This window comes from Melanerpes formicivorus, unplaced genomic scaffold (assembly GCF_026170545.1).
Source record: "Melanerpes formicivorus ecotype bairdi unplaced genomic scaffold, bMelFor1.0.p_v2 SCAF_9, whole genome shotgun sequence".
In the NCBI taxonomy this organism is placed as follows: domain Eukaryota; kingdom Metazoa; phylum Chordata; class Aves; order Piciformes; family Picidae; genus Melanerpes; species Melanerpes formicivorus.
This window is the reverse complement of record NW_027142361.1, coordinates 26,316,952-26,340,377: the sequence shown is the minus strand read 5'-3', so window position 1 is coordinate 26,340,377 and position 23,426 is coordinate 26,316,952. Positions and strand designations below refer to the sequence as shown.

At 48.6% G+C, this 23,426-nt stretch overlaps 1 protein-coding gene across 2 annotated transcripts in view; it reads right to left on the bottom strand.

The window, feature by feature from the left end:
• The window catches only part of KIZ (kizuna centrosomal protein), a 107,456-nt gene that overhangs the window by 9,432 nt on the left and 74,598 nt on the right, over positions 1–23,426 (bottom strand). For both annotated transcript variants that reach the window (XR_010987898.1, XR_010987899.1), the window contains exon 7: positions 2,905–3,004. The gene's annotated coding sequence lies outside the window, so the exon portion shown is untranslated. The remainder of the gene's footprint in view (positions 1–2,904; positions 3,005–23,426) is intronic.

The following is a 23,426-nucleotide window of genomic DNA, read 5'->3' as shown; positions in this document are numbered from 1 at the left end:
CAATTACTTAATGAATCAGGCCCACACATAATGAGGTGCCAGACAAAGAGCTATAAATGCATTTTTGTGCTCCAGCCTCCGCTTTAAAGTGAAATCCCTCAGCTGTAGTTTGGGCTTAACCGGCGCATCGTAATTATTGTCTGGGGGACACACATCTGAGGAAGCCGTGTTTTCTATCTGGGTCCGGCGGGGTCCTCCACGAGGTCACTCATCAGCTCGGTGACAAAACGCAGCCGCAGAAGAATTCACAGAAAGTCCCCCGGCAGTGCCACGCAGTTATGTTGATTCTCAAGTAGTGGGTTTCAAGACCACTTGTGAAAGCAATAAAGCCCCAGAAGTGACTGCGGTAAGTGGGAGCGCTCCAGTGCGAGCTGTGCCTGGCCATGGCCATCCAGCCCTCCGCTTTCTCACTGCTCTTGCTGCTCTCTGGCTCTGTGGAGCTGGTGCCAAGTGGCCCAAAGCAAGGGCTGGCAAGAAATTTCATGGGGGGGGGCTACAGTGTTTTTGACTCAGACTGATTTTGAGCTTGTCTAAGAGATCTGGGGGATTTTTAAAGCAGCATCGTGAAGTGCATGTGCCTCTCATCACTAGAAGGCATGAAATTTTAGGGAAGAGTGAATTATTTTTAAATCTATCACAAATAATATGAAAACCTAATTTAAAAACCCCATACAGTATAGGAACACTGCCTGAATAGTGCAGGAGTAACCAAGCTGTCAATAAAGTTGATGTTTGGGGGGTGCTGCAGTATCTTCAACTCATTTAGACTACCTTTAAATTGATGATTTAGCTTGTTTAAACCAGCATCGTGGTGGATCAGCACGTGAAGTGCACTTGCTTCTCAGCACTAGAAGGTATGAAATGGAAAATTTACTCACTCTGCCCTAAAATCTACCACAAATAATTTGAAAACCTAATAAAACCAAACCAAACCAAACATGCACCTTATGAACAGTACCTGGTAAAATGCACAAGTAACCAAGCACATTGTTAACAAGCAGTGTTAATACCAAAAGAGGGGAACTAGCTTGGAGACTTTTTCTTCTTAAATTAAACAAAACCAAAAAATAGCCCATTTTATACTCCACATATTTTATTCAGATGCTGTAAGCAAGCTCTTCAGGGCCGGATCCTTCTTTTCCCTCCCCCACCCCCTGCTGTCCTGGGCTCCAGTGACTGACTAAAAGGTAGCATTTATTTAAAAATCCATCTGTGGGAGCACCCTAGCATTTCACAGCAGTAGGCAGTGTGACTTGCAACATCAAAGTTCCAGAAGATTTAAAAAGAAAGAAAAAGGAATTGAGGGGGAAAAAAAAAGAAAGTTTGAGCATAAGAATTCATTCTGTTGTGTTACAGCCTGGCCTGGCTTTACTGTACTTGAGGAGTACGGGGCGACGGAGATTGGAATCAATACGGCTGACCAATATGATCGAGTATTGTTGCTTTATTGTTCCAGTGTTGCAGGCTGATGGTGCAGGCCTGTAGTGCAGGCCTATGGTGAGGCCTGTAGTGCAGGTATAGCACAGTAAAGTGTAGAAGAAACAGGAGACAGGGAAGGCAGAAGTGCGTAGCAAGGCAACTGCTACAACTTATATAAACTCGGAGTGCCTTGTTGGCATGGCTTCATTGGTTCCCAATTGGTCCAACTACTAATGACACAACGAGGTTTGTTGATGCAGGTGCATGTCCTGTTGTCCCAAGATAACTGTCCATGTTTATAGCTACCAGTGCCTTGTTTTAGTTACATGCTGCAGGCACAGCACTGTTTTGCTCCACTGCTAGCTGGCTCTGCATTTATGCTGAGCATGGCCTACCACCATGTCAGGCTCTAGGCCTGCACTGCCAGATTGCTCATGCTGCTCGTCACTGGCATTGCCACAGAGGAGAGTTACAGAAATGCCACCATTTTAGCCCAAAAAGCAGGACACCACTTGCAGAATTGGAACTGTCTCTCCTATTATAACAAGCCTCACTAATAACACCACAAAACACAGCTGCAGGAAGAGCATGATGTGCTACAAACAGAAGCAGTTAAACATTTATCAGGCTGCTTCCAGCCTCTTCCCGAGGGCTGCTGATGGCAGCTTGCAGGGCTGGAGCCACGTGGCTGCAGCACCCACTTGCTGGGCTGCTCTAATAAGAGCAGGTAAGATCTAAAGCCCAGCCAATAGACCACGAGATGGCTGTGTTACATCCCATTTTCTGCTGCTTCTTGGCCACTAATTTGATTGCTGCACTTTGATTGCTATTACAGGTCAGTGAGGAGTACAAGAAACACCCAAGAGGATGGCTCAGGGACCCAATAGGAACTGCTGCAGCTTAAGGAAAATCCACAAATCAGCTTTTTCCTTCTTTTAAAACAAACTAACCCCTTTAGGTGCAAGTAAGACCATTAACTAAACATGCTTAGTTGAAAGCAAGAAAGGCTTGTTGTAAATACCTCAGTATCAAATATAAACACCACCACCACCCCCAAACCTTAAGGCCATGAAAAGTATTATCCAGTCACAGCTCGTTCACATCTCAGAGGGAGAACTCCTCCACTACTTGATTTCTGGGAGACTTTTCTGTTTCATGCCTGCCCCTCTCCTGACAAGTCCTATTGTCTGGCCCAGGAGCAGCCCTACTGAGAGCAGCTGTACACGCTAATTTGTGGTTCACTGAGATGTCAATTGAGTCTTAAAATGAGAAAACAACAGCTGCAAAACAATACTTGGCCTGGGCACAAATATTTTGTAAGGTGTACACCAAAGCTGAAGATGTTTTTGTGAAGTAAGCAAAAATACAAACCTTAACCTTAGACCAGGTGAAAGAGACAAAACTAAGGAGAGTTTTGGTCCTTTTCTGCCAGCATTTCTCACTCTACAGAAACATTTCAGTTGGGACTGGGTTTAACATTTTTACCTTGAGAAGGGAAGACTTATTTCCTTCAATGAAGAACTGGTTTGTGAATGCTTTTCTTGGCTTGCTTTTGATTTGGAACTGTTATCATCACTCTCCCCACCTGTTAAGTCAAAAACAAGAAACAAATTCTTAGATAAAAGTGGCTGCACTTTACCACAGCACATGATTAAGTGCTAATTAGTTAAAACTGCAGGAAAAAAAGACTCCCTCCCTATCAGTTAAGTTCCCTGGTGATGATTTCTTCTGAATAGTGACATTTATGCATGTTTTACCTCATTTTAGGGAAAAGCTGAGATTCTTGTAAGGGCTGTATCAAATCATGGCAACTGAAAGGATTTCTGGGGTTTTTTTCTCCCCCTCTTCTTCTTTCATATCCAAGTTCTCACATATTTTTAGTTAATCAGAAAACAAGGCTGTTGTTATTATTTCTTCCCTGAAATGGGGATTTACTTTGGACAGCTCCAATTCTCAACATTATTTGACACGTCAATATTTTCAACCCTTCTCTTGAAGCAGAGCTGCATTTGGGAGAGACAGATCTTAGGGGTTTTGTAGGACTTAGCCAAACACTCAACTGTTTCAAAATCTTTTACATACACTTTCCTTTCACCGCAGTCTGTCTCTCTCATTTCCCATCTGTAGAGGCTGATTTAAGCAAAGGAAGAGGTAAATGAATTAATTCACTGGAACAATACAATTGCTCATCTTTGCACTTGTTTCCAGTGAATGTGATACTCAAACCCCACTTGAAAAGGCTACTTTGCATGTATTTAGAATAAACCTTTATTAGAATAAACCAAACCAGGTTGGAAGAGACCTTCAAGATCATCGTGTCCAACCCATCAACCAATCCAACCCACCCAAACAGCTAACCCATGGCACCAAGCACCCCATCAAGTCTCCTTCTGAACACCTTCAATGACGGCGACTCCACCACCTCCCCGGGCAACCCATTCCATAGCGCAATCACTCTTTCTGTATAGAACTTCTTCCTAATATCTAACCTGAACCTCCCCTGGCGCAGCCTGAGACTGTGTCCTCTTGTTCTGGTACTGGGTGCCTGGGAGAAGAGACCATCATCAGCCTGTCTACAACCTCCTTTCAGGTAGTTGTAGAGAGTGATAAGGTCACCCCTGAGTCTCCTCTTCTCCAGGCTGAGCAGCCCCAGCTCCCTCAGCCTCTCCTCGTAGGGCTTGTGTTCCAAACCCCTCACCAACTTTGTTGCTCTTCTCTGGACTCGTTCCAGCAAGTCAACATCCTTCCTAAACTGAGGGGCCCAGAACTGGACACAGTACTCGAGGTGTGGCCTAACCAGTGCAGTGTACAGGGGCAGAATGACCTCCCTGCTCCTGCTGGCCACACTGTTCTTGATGCAGGCCAGGATGCCATTGGCCCTCTTGGCTGCCTGGGCACACTGCAGGCTCATGTTAAGCCTACCATCAACCAGCACCCCCAGGTCCCTCTCTGCCTGGCTGCTCTCCAGCCACTCTGACCCCAGCCTGTAGCACTGCATGGGGTTGTTGTGGCCAATGTGCAGAACCCGGCATTTGGATGTGTTAAATCTCATGCCGTTGGATTCTGCCCATCTGTCCAGCCTGTCGAGGTCCCTCTGCAGAGCCTCTCTACCCTCCAGCAGATCAACTCTTGCCCCCAGCATGGTGTCGTCAGCAAATTTACTGATGATGGACTCAATGCCCTCATCCAGATCATCAATAAAGATGTTAAAGAGCACAGGGCCCAGCACTGATCCTTGGGGCACACCACTAGTGACTGGCTGCCAGCTGGATGTGGCACCATTCACCACCACTCTCTGGGCTCGGCCCTCCAGCCAGTTCCTAACCCATCGCAGTGTGCTCCTGTCCAAGCCATGGGCTGACAGCTTGGCCAGCAGTTTGCTATGGGGGACGGTGTCAAAGGCCTTGCTGAGGTCCAGGTAGACTACATCAACAGGCCTCCCCACATCCACCAGGCGGGTCACCTGATCATAGAAGGAGATCAGGTTGGTCAGGCAGGACCTGCCCTTCCTAAATCCATGCTGGCTAGGCCTGATCCCTTGGCCATCCTCTAAGTGCTGTGTTATTGCACTCAGGATGACCTGTTCCATGATCTTGCCTGGCACTGAGGTCAGGCTGACAGGCCTGTAATTCCCTGGCTCATCCAACCGGCCCTTCTTGTGGATGGGCACCACGTTGGCCAGCTTCCAGTCCTCTGGGACCTCGCCAGTGAGCCAGGACTGCTGGAAAATTATGGAGAGTGGCTTGGCCAGCTCATCTGCCAGCTCTCTCAGCACCCTAGGATGAATCCCATCTGGTCCCATGGACTTGTGGGGATCCAAGCTGCTAAGGAGAGTTCCAACTACCGCCTCATGGAACATAGGGAAACTGTGCAGCTCCCTGGCTCCTTCTGCTAGCTCTGCAGGCCAGCTGTCAGGAAGATGTTCTGCCCTTCTAGTAAAAATTGAGGCAAAGAAGGTGTTAAGTATCTCTGCCTTTTCCTTATCCTTGGTTACAATGTTCCCCTCCGCATCCACCAAGGAGTGGAGGTTTTCCTTCCCCTTCCTCTTGCTATTAATGTATTTATAGAAGGACTTTTTGTTGTCCTTCACAGTAGAGGCCAGTTTAAGCTCCAAGTGTGCTTTTGCCTCCCTAATTCTCTTCCTACAAGACCTAGCAACATCCTTAAACATTCTGTGGGTTGCCTCCCCTCGCTTCCAAAGGTGATACACCCTCTTTTTTTCCCTCAGTTCCATTAAAAGTTCATGAACCATCCAGGCTGGCCGTCTGCCCCGGCGGCTCATCTTCTGGCACACTGGCACAGCCTGTCCCTGAGCCTTCAACAATTCTTCATTGAAGTAGGTCCAGCTCTCCTGGACCCCTTTGTTTTTAAGGGCTTTATCCCAAGGAACCCTCTGAATTAGTTCCTTGAGTAACCCAAAGTCTGCCCTCCGGAAGTCCAGAGTGGAGGTCTTCTTGCTGCCCCTCCTGGCTTGACCAAAACCCGAGAATTCAATTATCTCGTGGTCACTGGACCCCAAACACCCTCCAACCACCACATCACCCACCAGTCCTTCCCTGTTGGTGAAGAGGAGGTCAAGCATAGCCTTGCCCCTGGTAGGCTCTCGCAGCACCTGGGATAAGAAGCTGTCCTCCATGCATTCTAAAAACCTTCTAGACTGTCTCCTCTCTGCCGTGTTGAGTTCCCAGCAGATGTCAGGCAGGTTGAAGTCGCCCATGAGAACAAGGTCCGGAGATCTTGAGACAGCCCTAAGCTGCCTATAGAATGCTTCGTCAACATCTTCCTCCTGGTTGGGTGGTCTATAACAGACTCCAACCAGGGTGTCTGCCCTGCTGGTCTTCCCTCTAATTCTTATCCACAAGCATTCAACCCGATCGTCCCTAATCTCCATCTCAATGGCATCTAGTGCCTTCCTGATGTAAAGGGCCACCCCTCCACCCCTTCTTCCTTGCCTGTCTCTCCTGAAGAGCTTGTAACCGTCAATTGCAGCGCTCCAGTCGTGTGAGTCGTCCCACCACGTCTCTGTGATGGCAACTATATCATAATTTTCCTGCTGCATCAAGGCTTCCAGCTCCTCCTGTTTGTTACCCATGCTTTGTGCATTAGTGTACATGCACTTCAGCTGGGCTGCTGGTTTCACCTCCGACTCTAGCTTGTCGCCCCCAGACTCTTGTCTGAGAGGACTCTTTTCAGCCCCTTCCCCCTTCGAAACTAGTTTAAAGCCCTGTCGATGAGACCCGCCAGTTCCCTACCCAGGATCTTTTTATCTTTGGGGGACAGTCCATTCTCATATACAGTGATCTTTCCCCTTCTCTGGGACAGATGTACTCTATCTGTTGCCAGCTGGCCTGGTGCAGTGGAAAGTTTCCCAATATCAAAAAACCCAAAATTCTTTTGACTGCACCAGCCTCTAAGCCACTTGTTAACTATAGCTGCTGACCTGTTCCTTACTGTATTCCCTCCTGCAGTTAAGGGTATTGATGAAAAAATTATTTGTGCCCCTGACCCCTCAACCAGGTCTCCCAGGGCCCTGAAGTCATCTTTGATAGCCCTGGGAGTTCTGGTTTCAACATCATCATTCCCTAACTGCATAACTAGTAAGGGGTAGTAGTCAGAGGGCTGTACCAGTTTAGGCAGCCTACTGGTAACATCATTAACTTGGGCTCCTGGCAGACAACAGAGTTCCCTATGAGATGGGTCAGGCCGACATATAGGGTCCTCCATTCCCCTCAGAAGGGAATCACCAATAACAATTACCCTCCTCTTTTTATTGAGGGAACAGGTCCTGATGCCAGTGGAAGGCTGTTTAACCTTAGGCTGCTTTGCCTTAGTCTGTTTAACCTTAGGCTGCTTAGCCTTAGGGAGAACCCCAGATGGTGTGTCCTCCGGCATCAGGACCACCTCACCCTCAATTTCCAGTGCTCCATATCTGTTTTCTAAGAGCAGCGGGGAAGGTGAGGGGAGGCAAGGAGGTTTAACTTTGCGTCTTTTGAGAGTAACCTGCGTCCATTCACCTCTGCTTTTTGAATAACCAGCCTCTGCTGGGGGAGCCTGCAGAGCCTGCTTACTCCGATTCAACTCTTTCCTCTTCTGATTCTGATTCACCTCTTTCCTCCTTTGGTCCATCTCCTTCCTCCTCTGGTTCATCTCTTTCCTACATTTCCTTACATTTCTAAGGCTAGCAAACTTATCCCTCAGTCTGGCCACCATATTAAGCAGATAGTCAACCTGCTCACACCTTATACAAGAGTTGCCCCCACTACCCTGCGTCTCAAGGGCCAGGCTCCAGCATTCTCTACAGCCAGATACCTGGACAGCTACCTGCTTCTGTTCTACCTCGGTCTGGGTCGACACTGATTTTTTTAGGGAGATTTTGCTGCGAGTTACAACCATGGCTGTCCCTGGCCACAGCACCTACTGCCAATTTAAAAACAAAAACAAAAACAAAAACAAAAACAAAAACAAAAAAAATGGGCGGCGCGTGAGCGTACAAGAGAATACGGGCTGCCCGACGAAGTGAACCCCCCGAGCCGCAGCAGAGCCTTTTAAATTCAGCCGCTCCCGCCGCTGGAATCACAAGTCTGACCACGTGAAAGAGCGGGTGCTCCTTCCCCGCGGCAAAACTCGGCAGCGATGGCGATTCCCGCAGCCCGAAAAGGAGAGCAGCGGCTGGTCCCCGGCGGTTGCTGGTCTGGGTGCTGTCTCGAGGAAGCTGCCCGACGAAGTGAACCCCCCGAGCCGCAGCAGAGCCTGCTTTCAGAGTACTGAAATCATTAGCCAGCTCTAACTGTTAGCAATATGATTCCAGTTTAGTGTTTCTGTATATCTTGGACACTGTACCTTCTAACTGGCTGTCTAATCAAGTTAGAATTCCCAGGAACTGCTTTGACTCCAGCAGTAAAGCACTTAGCACAAGTGTATTATTCAGGGTATAGATTCAAACTACAGCACACAATGTGGCCAAGATGATGAGCTCTGCTCTTGCTTTGCTCCAGGAGAGCATCCCTGAAACCCTGCAAAACCTGGAATGGGTTGTCCAGGGAGGTGGTTGAGGCCCCATCCCTGGAGATGTTTAAGCCCAGGCTGGATGAGGCTCTGGCCAGCCTGATCTAGTGTGAAGTGTCCCTGCCCATGGCAGGGGGGGTTGGAACTAGATGATCCTTGTGGTCCCTTCCAACCCTGACTGATTCTATGATCCCCCTGCCTCAGGAAAGCCTTGCAACAGAGCCAGTTGTGCTTGGGAGAAGAGAATGCCACAGACCATGGATTCTGCAAACATGCAAACCCCAGTGACACCTGCCCTTAGATGACAAATGTGTGACAGGGAGCCCATCTTTCATCCAGGCATACCTGCCTCACCTGCCAGGTGGCACTTCAAAATCTAGGACTTTTCCAGCTCTACCTAAACTCAAACCAGACCACAGTGGTTGTGCTCATGGCTTTTGCATGCACACTAGCCTCAGAAGACCATTTCTCCATGCTTTCTGTGCCTGCATTGGCTCCCCTTCCTGCACAAAATCAAACAATTGACACAAACTACTTGTTCTTCACCTTTAAGGCCCTTCAGAGCCCAGCTTTACCCTACCTGTCAATTACAATACAATGCTGGGCTACCAATCCCCACTTCTGCCTCACTGACATCAGACTGCCTTGCCAATTAGTCCAGCTGCTTCCCTCCAGCACCTCTGTGCTGACTAACATCCTACATGCCCTACAGAAATGTGAGGTCCTTCTAGGACCTTCTGAGCACACCAGCTCTGGTGATTCCTCTGGGCTGTTGCACCCATGAAGCCACATGTAAGTAGTCAGTGTGTGGTGACTGCTGCTTAGTGTGCTGAGCAACCACCTCACCTCCTCTCAACTTGCTCACCCACTTCATCCTCAGGCCTTCAACAGCATGTAAGGAAGACTCTTGGTTCTAGATGTGCACTGATGACAAAAGCAGCCCAACCTGGGCACAGGGCAATACATGCTTCATGGCTGCAAGAAAGCACCAGCACTTGGTGCAATGTAGAGGGCAGAGAGGATACAAGAAATACATTGCCAAGAGAAAAAGTTCTTAAGCACTTTGCTCCTCACAGAACTGCACTCTGTATTTCCTTCATAAAACCAATCCTCATGTTTGAGAGTAAATTCAGCTTAGTTCAAGAAGACACTTTCATTCTGAGGAGCATGTTTCTGTTGTGTGTTTCATCAGAAGCAGAACTTGGCATGCCATGCTGTAACAGCCAGGGCTTGGGACCCTGACAGGCATGCTGTGCTGAAACACAAATGTTTTCTCTTGAGCAGAGAAAGCAGGAGGGGAGAGCAGGGGAAGAACTAAAGATGGGTTTAGAGCACATCAGCAGACTGAAAAACTTGAATGAAAGAGTTGCCAGCACCATAGAAATCAGAAGCTGGGGAGGGACTTTGTAGGGTGTCAGGTAGTGACAGGACTAGGGGGAATGGAGCAAAACTGGAAATGGGAAGAAGTTCTTCACCATGAGGGTGGTGAGACATTGGAACAGATTGCACAGAGAGGTGAGGGAAGCCCAGTCCCTGGAAGTTTTTAAGGCCAGGCTGGATGTGGCTCTGGGCAACCTGCTGTAGTGTGAGGTGTCCCTGCCCATGGCAGGGGGGTTGGAACTGGGTGATCATTGAGGTCTCTTCCAACCCTGACAATTCTGTGATTTAGCAGAGAGCAGCAGTTTTGGGAGACAGAAGCAGAGGTGAGAGGAAGGCTGGGACAGTGCAGGAAAGCTGCAGCTCCTGACAGCAGCCTGGTGATGCCTTGCTAGAAAAGCAGCTGTCCCTTCCCATCTGAATTCAGCAAATGCTTGCTAAAAGACAGATACCATCTGCTTGATGTTCTCCTCCTACACAGTTTTTGAAAGGAGTGACTTGAGCACACCACCAGCTCTTGTGCACCAGAATGTCCCCAGAAGCAGCACAGGCATGCAGGGTGAAGCTATCTGGATGGGGCACTTGGAGCATTCACTCAGTCTGCACAGCCAGCCCAGAACATGCAGACAACTGAATGAGCTCAGCCTTTAAACTGGGGCTGGGATGTTCACAACAAAGTCCTTAATGAAATCATTGGAGCAATGCTGCAGCAGAACAGGAGCTGCTGTGCGCGAGGTGACACAGCCCTCCTTGTGCCTTGTTCCTTCCACTCAGGCCCAGCAAAGGCTCTACCATGCCACTGTTAATTAAAAGCACTCCACACTTTTTGACTTCACATCCACAGCCATCAGGGAGGAAAGCAGCTTTCATGTCAGCTTTTACAATGCAGTTCTCAACAAATGGGTGTAGTTTTCTTCATTAGCCAACAATTCCAGGGGAAAAAAAACAGAATGTTGCTGCATAATGAACTGCTATTATTTTGTTCTGCTGCACACTCAAAGTGATCTTTAACTCAAGACATGCTGTAGCAGCACAGAACTAAAGAGAGGGGATTTTACTCCATGGCCTACATTGCAGCATCTACCAGTTTATAGCCAAACACCTCAGTGGCTAATGAAGTGATGTGATTTCAGGCAGGACCTGCCCTTCCTAAATCAGGCCTAGCCAGAATGGATTTAGGAAGGGCAGGTCCTGCCTGACCAACCAGATCTCCTTCTATGATCAGGTGACCCGCCTGGTGGATGTGGGGAGGCCTGTTCATGTAGTCTACCTGGACCTCAGCAAGGCCTTTGACACCGTCCCCCATAGCAAACTGCTGGCCAAGCTGTCAGCCCATGGCTTGGACGGGAGCACACTGCGATGGGTTAGGAACTGGCTGGAGGGCCGAGCCCAGAGAGTGGTGGTGAATGGTGCCACATCCAGCTGGCAGCCAGTCACTAGTGGTGTGCCCCAAGGATCAGTGCTGGGCCCTGTGCTCTTTAACATCTTTATTGATGATCTGGATGAGGGCATTGAGTCCATCATCAGTAAATTTGCTGACGACACCAAGCTGGGCGCAAGAGTTGATCTGCTGGAGGGTAGAGAGGCTCTGCAGAGAGACCTCGACAGGCTGGACAGATGGGCAGAATCCAACGGCATGAGATTTAACACATCCAAGTGCCGGGTTCTGCACATTGGCCACAACAACCCCATGCAGTGCTACAGGCTGGGGTCAGAGTGGCTGGAGAGCAGCCAGGCAGAGAGGGACCTGGGGGTGCTGGTTGATGGTAGGATGAACATGAGCCTGCAGTGTGCCCAGGCAGCCAAGAGGGCCAATGGCATCCTGGCCTGCATCAAGAACAGTGTGGCCAGCAGGAGCAGGGAGGTCATTCTGCCCCTGTACACTGCACTGGTTAGGCCACACCTCGAGTACTGTGTCCAGTTCTGGGCCACTCAGTTTAGGAAGGATGTTGACTTGCTGGAACGAGTCCAGAGAAGAGCAACAAAGTTGGTGAGGGGTTTGGAACACAAGCCCTATGAGGAGAGGCTGAGGGAGCTGGGGCTGCTTAGCCTGGAGAAGAGGAGACTCAGGGGTGACCTTATCACTCTCTACAACTACCTGAAGGGAGGTTGTAGACAGGCTGATGATGGTCTCTTCTCCCAGGCACCCAGTACCAGAACAAGAGGACACAGTCTCAGGCTGCGCCAGGGGAGGTTCAGGTTGGATGTTAGGAAGAAGTTCTATACAGAAAGAGTGATTGCGCTATGGAATGGGTTGCCCGGGGAGGTGGTGGAGTCGCCGTCATTGAAGGTGTTCAGAAGGAGACTTGATGGGGTGCTTGGTGCCATGGGTTAGCTGTTTGGGTGGGTTGGATTGGTTGATGGGTTGGACACGATGATCTTGAAGGTCTCTTCCAACCTGGTTTGGTTTATTCTAATAAAGGTTTTATTCTAATAAATGAAGAGGTAAGAAACTCTTGGCCTCGTAATGAGCAGCATTTACATCTTGCCAATTGTATTGCCTCTCAGAGAAGGCCTCATTATTTCCAATAACAATCAATAATCCTCTGTGCAAGTAGAGAGAGCTGAAGGACAAGAATGCCTTTGAGGACTCAACCAAAGCACATATCTGCATCTTCCATACACAAGATGATCAGAGGGCTGGAGAACCTCCTCTATGGGGAGAGGCTGAGAGAGTTGGAGCTGTTCAGGCTGGAGAAGAGAAGGTTCTGGGGAGACCTTATAGTGGCCTTCAAGTACCTGAAGGGAGCCTACAAGAAAGCTGGGAAGGGACTTCTTACAAGGGCTTGAAGTGATAGGATGAGAAGGAATGGATTGAAGCTTGAGCAGGGCAGATTTAGGCTGGATATTACATAGAAATTCTTTCCAGTGAGGGTGGTAACACACTGGAGCAGGTTGCCCAGGGAGGTCATGGATGCCCCCTCCCTGAGGTGTTCAAGGCCAAGCTGGATGAGGCCTTGAGCACCTTGGTCTAGTGGAAGGTGTCCCTACCCATGGCCAGGAGGTTGGAACTAGATGATCTTTAAGTTCCCTTCCAACCCAATCCACTCTATGAATCTATGAATAAGTGAGAGCCTGCACCAAAGGGAACTTTACTTTTTCTGGGTGCTTTTATCACCAATAAAATAATTAGTAGCTTGGATATTTCAGCTGTCACTGGTCTTCAAAGCCAATAATGCCTTCAAAGGGATATTATCTGGGTGAGTGGAGCCTGCAAGCTGTGTACTTCTACAGTTACCTTGGTAATAGTTACTGCACTCACATTCACCTCTAGGCTTGGTAGCTGCTGTACCAAATAGCTGACAACGGCTTGTGCTCAGAGAAACTGTGAATTGGAACAAGATCCTCCATCACTTCAGCACTAATTACCAGGCTTGCTGATAATCTACATAGAGGTAGGGGAATCCCAGGTGGTCTGTTAGCTGCTGTGCCAGTGCCAGCACACAGGGCACACCTCTGCTTTGGGACTAGAGGTGCAAGTGCTGGCTGTACACAGGCTCTCACATACATTTCCCCTGCAGTAAAGCAAACATCTTGCCTACAGAGAGAAGATAAAGGCTACCTGCAAATCCAACAGAAGGATTTGCTCTCTGGAGAACAAACAGATGGAAGAGATCTCCAAATTGAAACCTGACAGAACACTGCAGTAACCAGCACTCAGAAGTAGGTCAAATACCAGCAAATCTCTCCCCCTCCCTTTAAATAAATAAATTATCTTGTAATATACCAACATATGATGCTTTCCTCCCAAGAGCAGACATTTGTATGCCCAGGGGGCTTGGGACACCCCAGTGGAGCAAGCCACCCAGTGAGAACACTTCTAGAAGCTGCTGCTGCTGTTTAAAGATGGAAGAATTTCCACCCAGAATTCATAACAATGAAAAAAACTCTGAGGTCTTTCACAGATTGCATTGGGTTGAAAGGGACCCTCAAAAGTCATCTTGTCCAACTGCCCTGCAGCCAGCAAGGACACCCCCATCAGGCTGCCCAGGGCCACACTTAGTCTGACATTGAATGTCTCTAGGGACAGGGCCTCAAGCACTTCCCTGGGCAACCTGGTCCAGTATTTCACCACTCTCATTGTCAAGAATAGAATAGAATAAACCAGGTTGGAAGACACCTTCAAGATCATCCAGTCCAACCTATCATCCAACACCATCTAATCAACTAAACTATGGCACCAAGCACCCCGTCCAGTCTCCTCCTCCTTGCAGAATTCAGGTTACTCAAGAAACTAATTCAGAGGGTTCCTTGGGATAAAGCCCTTAAAAACAAAGGGGTACTGGAGAGCTGGACCTACTTCAAGGAAGAATTGTTGAAGGCTCAGGGACAGGCTGTGCCAATGTGCCGGAAGATGAGCCGCCGGGGCAGACGGCCAGCCTGGATGGTTAATGAACTTTTAATAGAACTAAGGGAATAAAAGAGGGTGTATCACCTTTGGAAGAGAGGGGAGGCAACCCACAGAATGTTTAAGGATGTTGCTAGGTGTTGTAGGAAGAAAATTAGGGAGGCAAAAGCACATTTGGAGCTTAAACTGCCCTCTGCTGTGAAGGACAACAAAAACTCCTTCTATAAATATATTAGAATAGAATAAACCTTTATTAGAATAAACCAAACCAGGTTGGAAGAGACCTTCAAGATCATCGTGTCCAACCCATCAACCAATCCAACCCACCCAAACAGCTAACCCATGGCACCAAGCACCCCGTCAAGTCTCCTTCTGAACACCTTCAATGACGGCGACTCCACCACCTCCCCGGGCAACCCATTCCATAGCGCAATCACTCTTTCTGTATAGAACTTCTTCCTAACATCCAACCTGAACCTCCCCTGGCGCAGCTTGAGACTGTGTCCTCTTGTTCTGGTACTGGGTGCCTGGGAGAAGAGACCATCATCCGCCTGTCTACAACCTCCCTTCAGGTAGTTGTAGAGAGTGATAAGGTCACCCCTAAGTCTCCTCTTCTCCAGGCTAAGCAGCCCCAGCTCCCTCAGCCTCTCCTCATAGGGCTTGTGTTCCAAACCCCTCACCAACTTTGTTGCTCTTCTCTGGACTCGTTCCAGCAAGTCAACACCCTTCCTAAACTGAGGGGCCCAGAACTGGACACAGTACTCGAGGTGTGGCCTAACCAGTGCAGTGTACAGGGGCAGAATGACCTCCCTGCTCCTGCTGGCCACACTGTTCTTGATGCAGGCCAGGATGCCATTGGCCCTCTTGGCTGCCTGGGCACACTGCAGGCTCATGTTAAGCCTACCATCAACCAGCACCCCCAGGTCCCTCTCTGCCTGGCTGCTCTCTAGCCACTCTGACCCCAGCCTGTAGCACTGCATGGGGTTGTTGTGGCCAATGTGCAGAACCCGGCATTTGGATGTGTTAAATCTCATGCCATTGGACTCTGCCCATCTGTCCAGCCTGTCGAGGTCTCTCTGCAGAGCCTCTCTACCCTCCAGCAGATCAACTCTTGCCCCCAGCTTGGTGTCGTCAGCAAATTTACTGATGATGGACTCAATGCCCTCATCCAGATCATCAATAAAGATGTTAAAGAGCACAGGGCCCAGCACTGATCCTTGGGGCACACCACTAGTGACTGGTTGCCAGCTGGATGTGGCACCATTCACCACCACTCTCTGGGCTCGGCCCTCCAGCCAGTTCCTAACCCATTGCAGTGTGCTCCCGTCCAAGCCATGGGCTGACAGCTTGGCCAGCAGTTTGCTATGGGGGACGGTGTCAAAGGCCTTGCTGAGGTCCAGGTAGACTACATGAACAGGCCTCCCCACATCCACCAGGCGGGTCACCTGATCATAGAAGGAGATCAGGTTGGTCAGGCAGGACCTGCCCTTCCTAAATCCATGCTGGCTAGGCCTGATCCCTTGGCCATCCTGTAAGTGTTGTGTTATTGAACTCAGGATGACCTGTTCCATGATCTTGCCTGGCACTGAGGTCAGGCTGACAGGCCTGTAATTCCCTGGCTCATCCAACCGGCCCTTCTTATGGATGGGCACCACGTTGGCCAGCTTCCAGTCCTCTGGGACCTCGCCAGTGAGCCAGGACTGCTGGAAAATGATGGAGAGTGGCTTGGCCAGCTCATCTGCCAGCTCTCTCAGCACCCTAGGATGGATCCCATCTGGTCCCATGGACTTGTGGGGATCCAAGCTGCTGAGGAGCGTTCCAACCACCTCCTCATGGAACATAGGGAAACTGTGCAGCTCCCTGGCTCCTTCTGCCAGCTCTGCAGGCCAGCTGTCAGGAAGACGTTCTGCCCTTCTAGTAAAAATTGAGGCAAAGAAGGTGTTAAGTATCTCTGCATTTTCCTTATCCTTGGTTACAATGTTCCCCTCCGTATCCACCAAGGAGTGGAGGTTTTCCTTCCCCTTCCTCTTACTATTAATGTATTTATAGAAGGACTTTTTGTTGTCCTTCACAGTAGAGGCCAGTTTAAGCTCCAAGTGTGCTTTTGCCTCCCTAATTCTCTTCCTACAAGACCTAGCAACATCCTTAAACATTCTGTGGGTTGCCTCCCCTCGCTTCCAAAGGTGATACACCCTCTTTTTTTCCCTCAGTTCCATTAAAAGTTCATTAATAGCAAGAGGAAGGCAAGGACAACCTCCACTCCTTGGTTGACATGGAGGGAAATGTTGTATCAAAGGATGAGGAAAAGGCAGAGGTACTTAACACCTTCTTTGCCTTAATTTGTACTAGAAGGACAGAACGTCTTCCTGACAGCTGGCCTGCAGAGCTGGCAGAAGGAGCCAGGGAGCTGCACAGTTTCCCTATGTTCCATGAGGAGGTGGTTGGAACTCTCCTTAGCAGCTTGGATCCCCACAAGTCCATGGGACCAGATGGGATCCATCCTAGGGTGCTGAGAGAGCTGGCAGATGAGCTGGCCAAGCCACTCTCCATAATTTTCCAGTAGTCCTGGCTCACTGGTGAGGTCCCAGAGGACTGGAAGCTGGCCAACGTGGTGCCCATCCACAAGAAGGGCTGGTTGGATGAGCCAGGGAATTATAGGCCTGTCAGCCTGACCTCAGTGCCAGGGAAGATCATGGAACAGGTCATCATGGGTGCAATCACACAGCACTTACAGGATGGCCAAGGGATCAGGCCTAGCCAGCATGGATTTAGGAAGGGCAGGTCCTGCCTGACCAACCTGATCTCCTTCTACGATCAGGTGACCCGCCTGGTGGATGTGGGGAGGCCTGTTGATGTAGTCTACCTGGACCTCAGCAAGGCCTTTGACACCGTCCCCCATAGCAAACTGCTGGCCAAGCTGTCAGCCCATGGCTTGGACGGGAGCACACTGCGATGGGTTAGGAACTGGCTGGAGGGCCGAGCCCAGAGAGTGGTGGTGAATGGTGCCACATCCAGCTGGCGGCCAGTCACTAGTGGTGTGCCCCAGGGATCAGTGCTGGGCCCCATCCTCTAACATCTTTATTGATGATCTGGATGAGGGCATTGAGTCCATCATCAGTAAATTTGCTGATGATACTAAGCTGGGGGCAGAGTTGATCTGCTGGAGGGTAGAGAGGCTCTGCAGAGGGACCTCAACAGGCTGGACAGATGGGCAGAATCCAACGGCATGAGATTTAACACATCCAAGTGCCAGGTTCTGCACATTGGCCACAACAATGGAGAGCAGCCAGGCAGAGAGGGCCCTGGGGTTACTGGTCGATGGCAGGCTGAACATGAGCCTGCAGTGTGCCCAGGCAGCCAAGAGGGCCAATGGCATCCTGGCCTGCATCAGGAACAGTGTGGCCAGCAGGAGCAGGGAGGTCTTTCTGCCCCTGTATACTGCACTGGTTAGGCCACACCTCGAGTACTGTGTCCAGTTCTGGGCCCCTCAGTTTAGGAAGGATGTTGACTTGCTGGAACGAGTCCAGAGAAGGGCAACAAAGTTGGTGAGGGGTTTGGAACACAAGCCCTATGAGGAAAGACTGAGGGAGATGGGATTGCTCAGCCTGGAGAAGAGGAGACTCAGGGGTGACCTTATCACTCTCTACAACTACCTGAAGGGGGGTTGTAGACAGGCGGATGATGGTCTCTTCTCCCAGGCAGGCAGTACCAGAACAAGAGGACACAGTCTCAGGCTGCGCCAGGGGAGGTTCAGGTTGGATATTAGGAAGAAGTTCTATACAGAAAGAGTGATTGCCCATTGGAATGGGCTGCCCAAGGAGGTGGTGGAGTTGCCGTAATTGGAGGTGTTCAGGAGGAGACTTGATGGGGTGCTTGGTGCCATGGGTTAGTTGTTTAGGTGGGTTTGATTGGTTGATGGGTTGGACGCGATGATCTTGAAGGTCTCTTCCAACCTGGTTTGGTTTATTCTAAATAAATAAAGGTTTATTCTCCTACAACACTTCCAGTGATGGTGACTCCACCACCTCCCTGGTCAGCACATTCCAATGAGCAATCTCTCTCTCAATGAAGAATTTCTTCCTAACATCCAGCCTAAACTTCCCCTGATGCAGCTTTAGACTGTGTCCTCTTGTTCTGGTGCTGGTTTCTTGAGAGAAGAGACCAACTCCTTCCTGGCTACAACCACCCTTCAGGGAGTTGTAGAGAGCAATGTGGTCTCCCCTGAGCCTCCTCTTCTCCAGGCTAAACAATCCCAGCTCCCTCAGCCTCTCCTCATAGGGCTTCTTCCTGATGACACAGAACTTCCTCCTGATGTCCAACCTAAGTCTACCCTGCTCCAGTTTCAAAACATTGTCTTTCAGGAACTCAAGTTGGGCAGCATAAAAAAACCGAAAAAATCACCTACTGAAGTACAGAATCCGAAGTGATCTAAGAAAACCACAATACCTCGTGCTGGGCCAAGGTTCTTCCAGACCATGACAGAGATTAGTCACCTACAGATGAACTTTTCTTCCACCAGAGCAGTTATGATTGGGTTGATATGAAACCAAGAGGAAAGGTGGGTGCCCTTACTAACACCTTTATTAGCACACTCCAAAGTAGAACCTCAGGAACCTTTTAACTGCAAGCTCAAAGGAGGACCTCACAGGGAATGATGTGTAGGCATGGGAAGAAGATCATTGTCTCATTAAAGGTGACTTAAAAAGGAAAGCTGAACTGCATTTGTGCTCTTTCATGTCCCCTTCTGATAGCTAAAGAAGGGCTATTTTATTTTTTTCTTAAGAGGGTTATTCCTCCCTATTCCTACCTTAGAGATTTTCTACCTGGAAGCTAACACTCAAGATGCTATGAAAGCAAAGCCCAAATGAGTGGAGAAGTGACACTGTTCTTACTCAAATGCTTCATAGCTTTAACATTTACTTAAATCAAAGACCTGGTTTTGTTACAGATTTAACAAACCTGCCCCTTCAATAAAATCAGCACCTTCCTGCTTGTAAGTGAGACTCTTAAACAGTCACCCAGCAAAATAAGAAAGAGTAGATGTTATCCTTTCTTTTTAATCTCACATTATTCTCCTGCCTCAGGAACAACAATAAAAAAAAGCGCTGAACAATTTCTCTCACATGTCTTCCCATGATAAAAAACAAAGCATCTGTGAAGGAAATGAGCATGGAGGATCCACAGATCCTCCTCTATCCTCACACAACCTGGTATAATACAAGATTGCTATTAATAGCTAACGCCTCTCTGGGGGAACCTGTACACCAGAACCCTTTTCAAAGCAGTCCTCACAATGTGGCCTTCCACAAGATTAGGACAAGGCTCTAGGAAAGGAACTACCTTTATGCCATGAGCTACATTGCCCCTGGGCCTCCACAGCTGGCTCTGGGTAGCTTGCCACTGATGGGAATAGCTCAGCAGATGCTTCAGTCCAAGCCTCTGTTTGGAAGGGCAACGAGGCTGGTGAGAGGCCTTGAGCACAAGCCCTATGAGGAGAGGCTGAGGGAGCTGGGATTGTTTAGCCTGGAGAAGAGGAGGCTCAGGGGAGACCTCATTGCTCTCTACAACTCCCTGAAGGGTGGTTGTAGCCAGGAAGGAGTTGGTCTCTTCTCTCAAGCAACCAGCACCAGAACAAGAGGACACAGTCTCAAGCTGCACCAGGGGAAGTTTAGGCTCGAGGTGAGAAGAAAGTTCTTCACGGAGAGAGTCGTTCACCATTGGAATATGCTGCCCAGGGAGGTGGTGGAGTCACTGCCCCTGGAGGGGTTCAAGAGGAGATTGGATGTGGCACTTAGTGCCATGGTCTAGTCATGAGGTCTGTGGTGACAGGTTGGACTCGATGATCTTTGAGGTCTCTTCCAACCTTGGTGATACTGTGAAGAGCTCTGGATGTAGTCAGTCCTTGCCTGAGTGGCTTCAAGTACCAACATAGGCTAAGGGACATCTCACACCCTAAGTTCATAGAATGGTTTGGGTTGGAGGTGACCTCAAAGACCATCTAGTTCCAACCACCCTGCCATGGGTAGGGACACCTTCCACTAGACCAATTTGCTCAAGGCCTCATCCAGCTTGCCCTTGAACACCTCCAGGAAGGGGCATCCACAGCCTCTCTGGACAACCTCTTCTAGTGTCTCACCACCCTCATTATGAAGAATTTCTTTCATATCTCCAATCTAAATCTGCCCTCCTCAATCTTCAATCCATTCCTGTCCATCCTATCGCTACAAGCCCTTGTGAGAAGTCCCTTCCCAGCTTTCTTGCAGGCCCCCTTCAGGTACTGGAAGGCTGCTATAAGGTCTCCCTGGAGCCTTCTCTTCTCCAGACTGAACAGTCCCAACCCTCCCAGCCTGTCCCCATAGAGGAGGGTCTCCAGCCCTCTGATCATCTGCATGTCCTCCTCTGTACCTGCTCCAGCAATTAGATGACCACATGAGCAAATATGACCACATCAGCTACCACTCTAAAGCTCTTATTCCCCACAGCCACACAGCTGTCCCCTTTCTCCCCCACTACAGGAATTAAGGAAGAAATACAAATACTTCAGAAATATTTACAGAATATTCAAATAAAACAAAAAAAAGAAACCAGTATTTGGGGCCTTGTGCTATCACAGCAGGCTGCTCACAAGGACATCCACCCACTTCTCACATTGAAGTCTATCAAAATGTTAAAGCCCCAAAGCTTCACCATTTCAAACCAACACTAAAGTCCTTAAAGAGCGCAGCAGTGTGACCGTTTGAGACTGTCCCCTTAAGGAAGGGAATATGGTGGATGGAAGTTGGTAAACGAAAAAGACGGATCTAAACTAATTTCATTGGTAGAGTGGCAGGAAGCACCTTCTGAACTGGGAGTGCAGGAGGGTATCCTGGGCACTCCGGCACTCTTCTATCAGTCTTGCTTCCGCTCCTCCTCTGGGCAGCACCTGTTCCTGGCCTTTCGGCCAAGGCTCGACCTCGAAAATTGATAAAACTGCAAGGCATGTATTAACTGCTTTCCAATTAACACATAACTGCTTCTAACATTTTTTTCTCTTTCTCTCTCTTTCTAACCCGCTCTGGGGAAAGGGGGAGAGAGGGGAGAGCGGAGGTGGGGAACCCCCCTCAGCAGAGGGGGGAACTCTCATTTCTGTGCTACTTTGTTGTATATCTTTGTATATATTGTAAATTTGTATATATTTCCCTGCGTTTCCCTGCTTTGTAAATATACAGCATCCCATTGCTTTGCTAATTCAGCTGTGAGGTTTTTTTCCTTTCCCTTCAATTTTTTTCCTTCCCTTTACTTTACGGGGGGGAGGGAGAAGGCTTTTTGGCCTTACCCTTCCAACCCTCGACATTTTTTTTTCTTGGCGCCCAACGTGGGGCAGATAATTAGTTTAATTTATTACTTGATTGATTTAGTGTTTTCTAGCTGAATTAGCAAACATGAAGGTGTTGTGGTTTGTGGAGCGATTATTCTTTTCAATTTTTGGGGCTCTGGTTTACAGATATTGTTTGGGTTTGATTTTGGATTACCTGGGTAAATATTTGGTGCAGACAATTTATATGTGGGTTATGTATAGAGTTAGACTATGGTATGGAAAATGCGTGGATTTCTTACGGCCAGCGAGATACAGGAATGTTACCTCCACCACTCTCCCAATTGAGATAAAGGGTTTTAGGATTCCACCGGAGGAGAGAGCAACTTTAGGTGATGCATGGGATCCAAAGGTGATTTATTTCATGTGTATAATCCTGCTCTCGGTGATAATTAACGTGTATCTCCTGATTTCTTTGCGGCGAGAGAGAAAGGTGTCCAGGGCGTGTTTTGTTATTAAAACTAGATCAAAACGAAAACGCTGTGGCTCTGGATCAGTCCAAGAGTCATCTAGTGATGAGGAATGTGGAGAATCTCTGTAAGTTAAAAAGAGGGCTAAAAAGTTAGTTGGTAAAGCAGCTCTAAATGACTTTGCTGCTGATTCTGGCAAGCAGCCAAGGGCATCGGCTGGTATCAACATGGCACCTACTCCTTCTCCTCCTCCTTCTTCTTTGTCGGCCATTAACGGAGCAACGACATTTCCAACAACTCTCTCGGTGGGACCGGAAGTCACTGCCCCAGCAGCTGATTTATCTCAGGACCTGTCAGCTTCCATTAAGGTGGCTGTAAATTCAAACACAGCTCCAGTCAAGGTGGCTGTTTTAAAGACTAGAAGTGCAAAGACCAAAGATGATGAAGAAGAAGAGCTGGAGACTGATCCTGGTGAGGGGCCCTCCACTCTAAGAAATCCTGCTGAGGAGGAAGAGAAGGTTTGTTTTAAAGATCTAGCTAACCTAGTGAGAACAAGGCAGGATAGAGATGAAGTTAGGAAAGGAGCTGGAAAAGGTGGTTCTCAGCTTAAAGAGATCCTTAGGAGAATGACAGCAGGATTATACGGACAAAGAATTCAGGAAGAAGAGGAAGAAGATGATATTTTAGAATGTTCCTCACCGAGTGAGGAATTGCAAAATGTCCGTAAAGATTTCACCAGGGCAGATAAGGAGCCACTTCTAGCTTGGCTTAGTAGGTGTTATGATACAGGTGCTCCAGCTCCAACAGTTGGGGACAAGTCAGCAGCTCAGTTAGGAACTCTCTCGAGGGATAATGGAATAGATAGACATCTAGGCAGGGCTCTTGGTAAGGTTAATCTGTGGATACACCTTTTAATGGCGGTTGCCCTGAGATACCCTTCCCGAGATGATCTTCCGTGGAATCCTAAACCCTGGACTACCATAGATGAGGGAATTAAGCGCTTGAGAGAATTTGCTGTTAGAGAGCTACTCTATGGTGAACATGAAACTCTGAATCCTGATGACATTCCTGTGGGTATTGGTCTTGCTAAAAAGATCATCAAACTTGCTCCTTCTAATTATGCAAACATTCTGGCAAGCAGGATTGTGTCAAGAAATTATGGTGGAGCTTCTCCTACGGTTGGCCAATTCAGTGATCAAATGAGACAATTGGAGGATAGCATGACACGTGTTTCTTTGGTTTCATCCATTGAAACACTGTCTGAAAAAATTGAGAATTGCATGAGAAAGTTAAAGGATGAATTTAGAAATTCCATATCCCAACTGGCACAAAGGGATAATTTCAATTCTTCCTCCAGGTGGGTACAAATTTCATCTGTGAGGAATACACGTCCTCCAAGGAGGTCATTCCAAAACAGACCAAAACAACACAGACCACCAAGGCAATCACGTAGAACTATTTGGATAACTCTGCGTGATCAGTTTGGTGAGAACATGAACCGCTGGGATGGCCA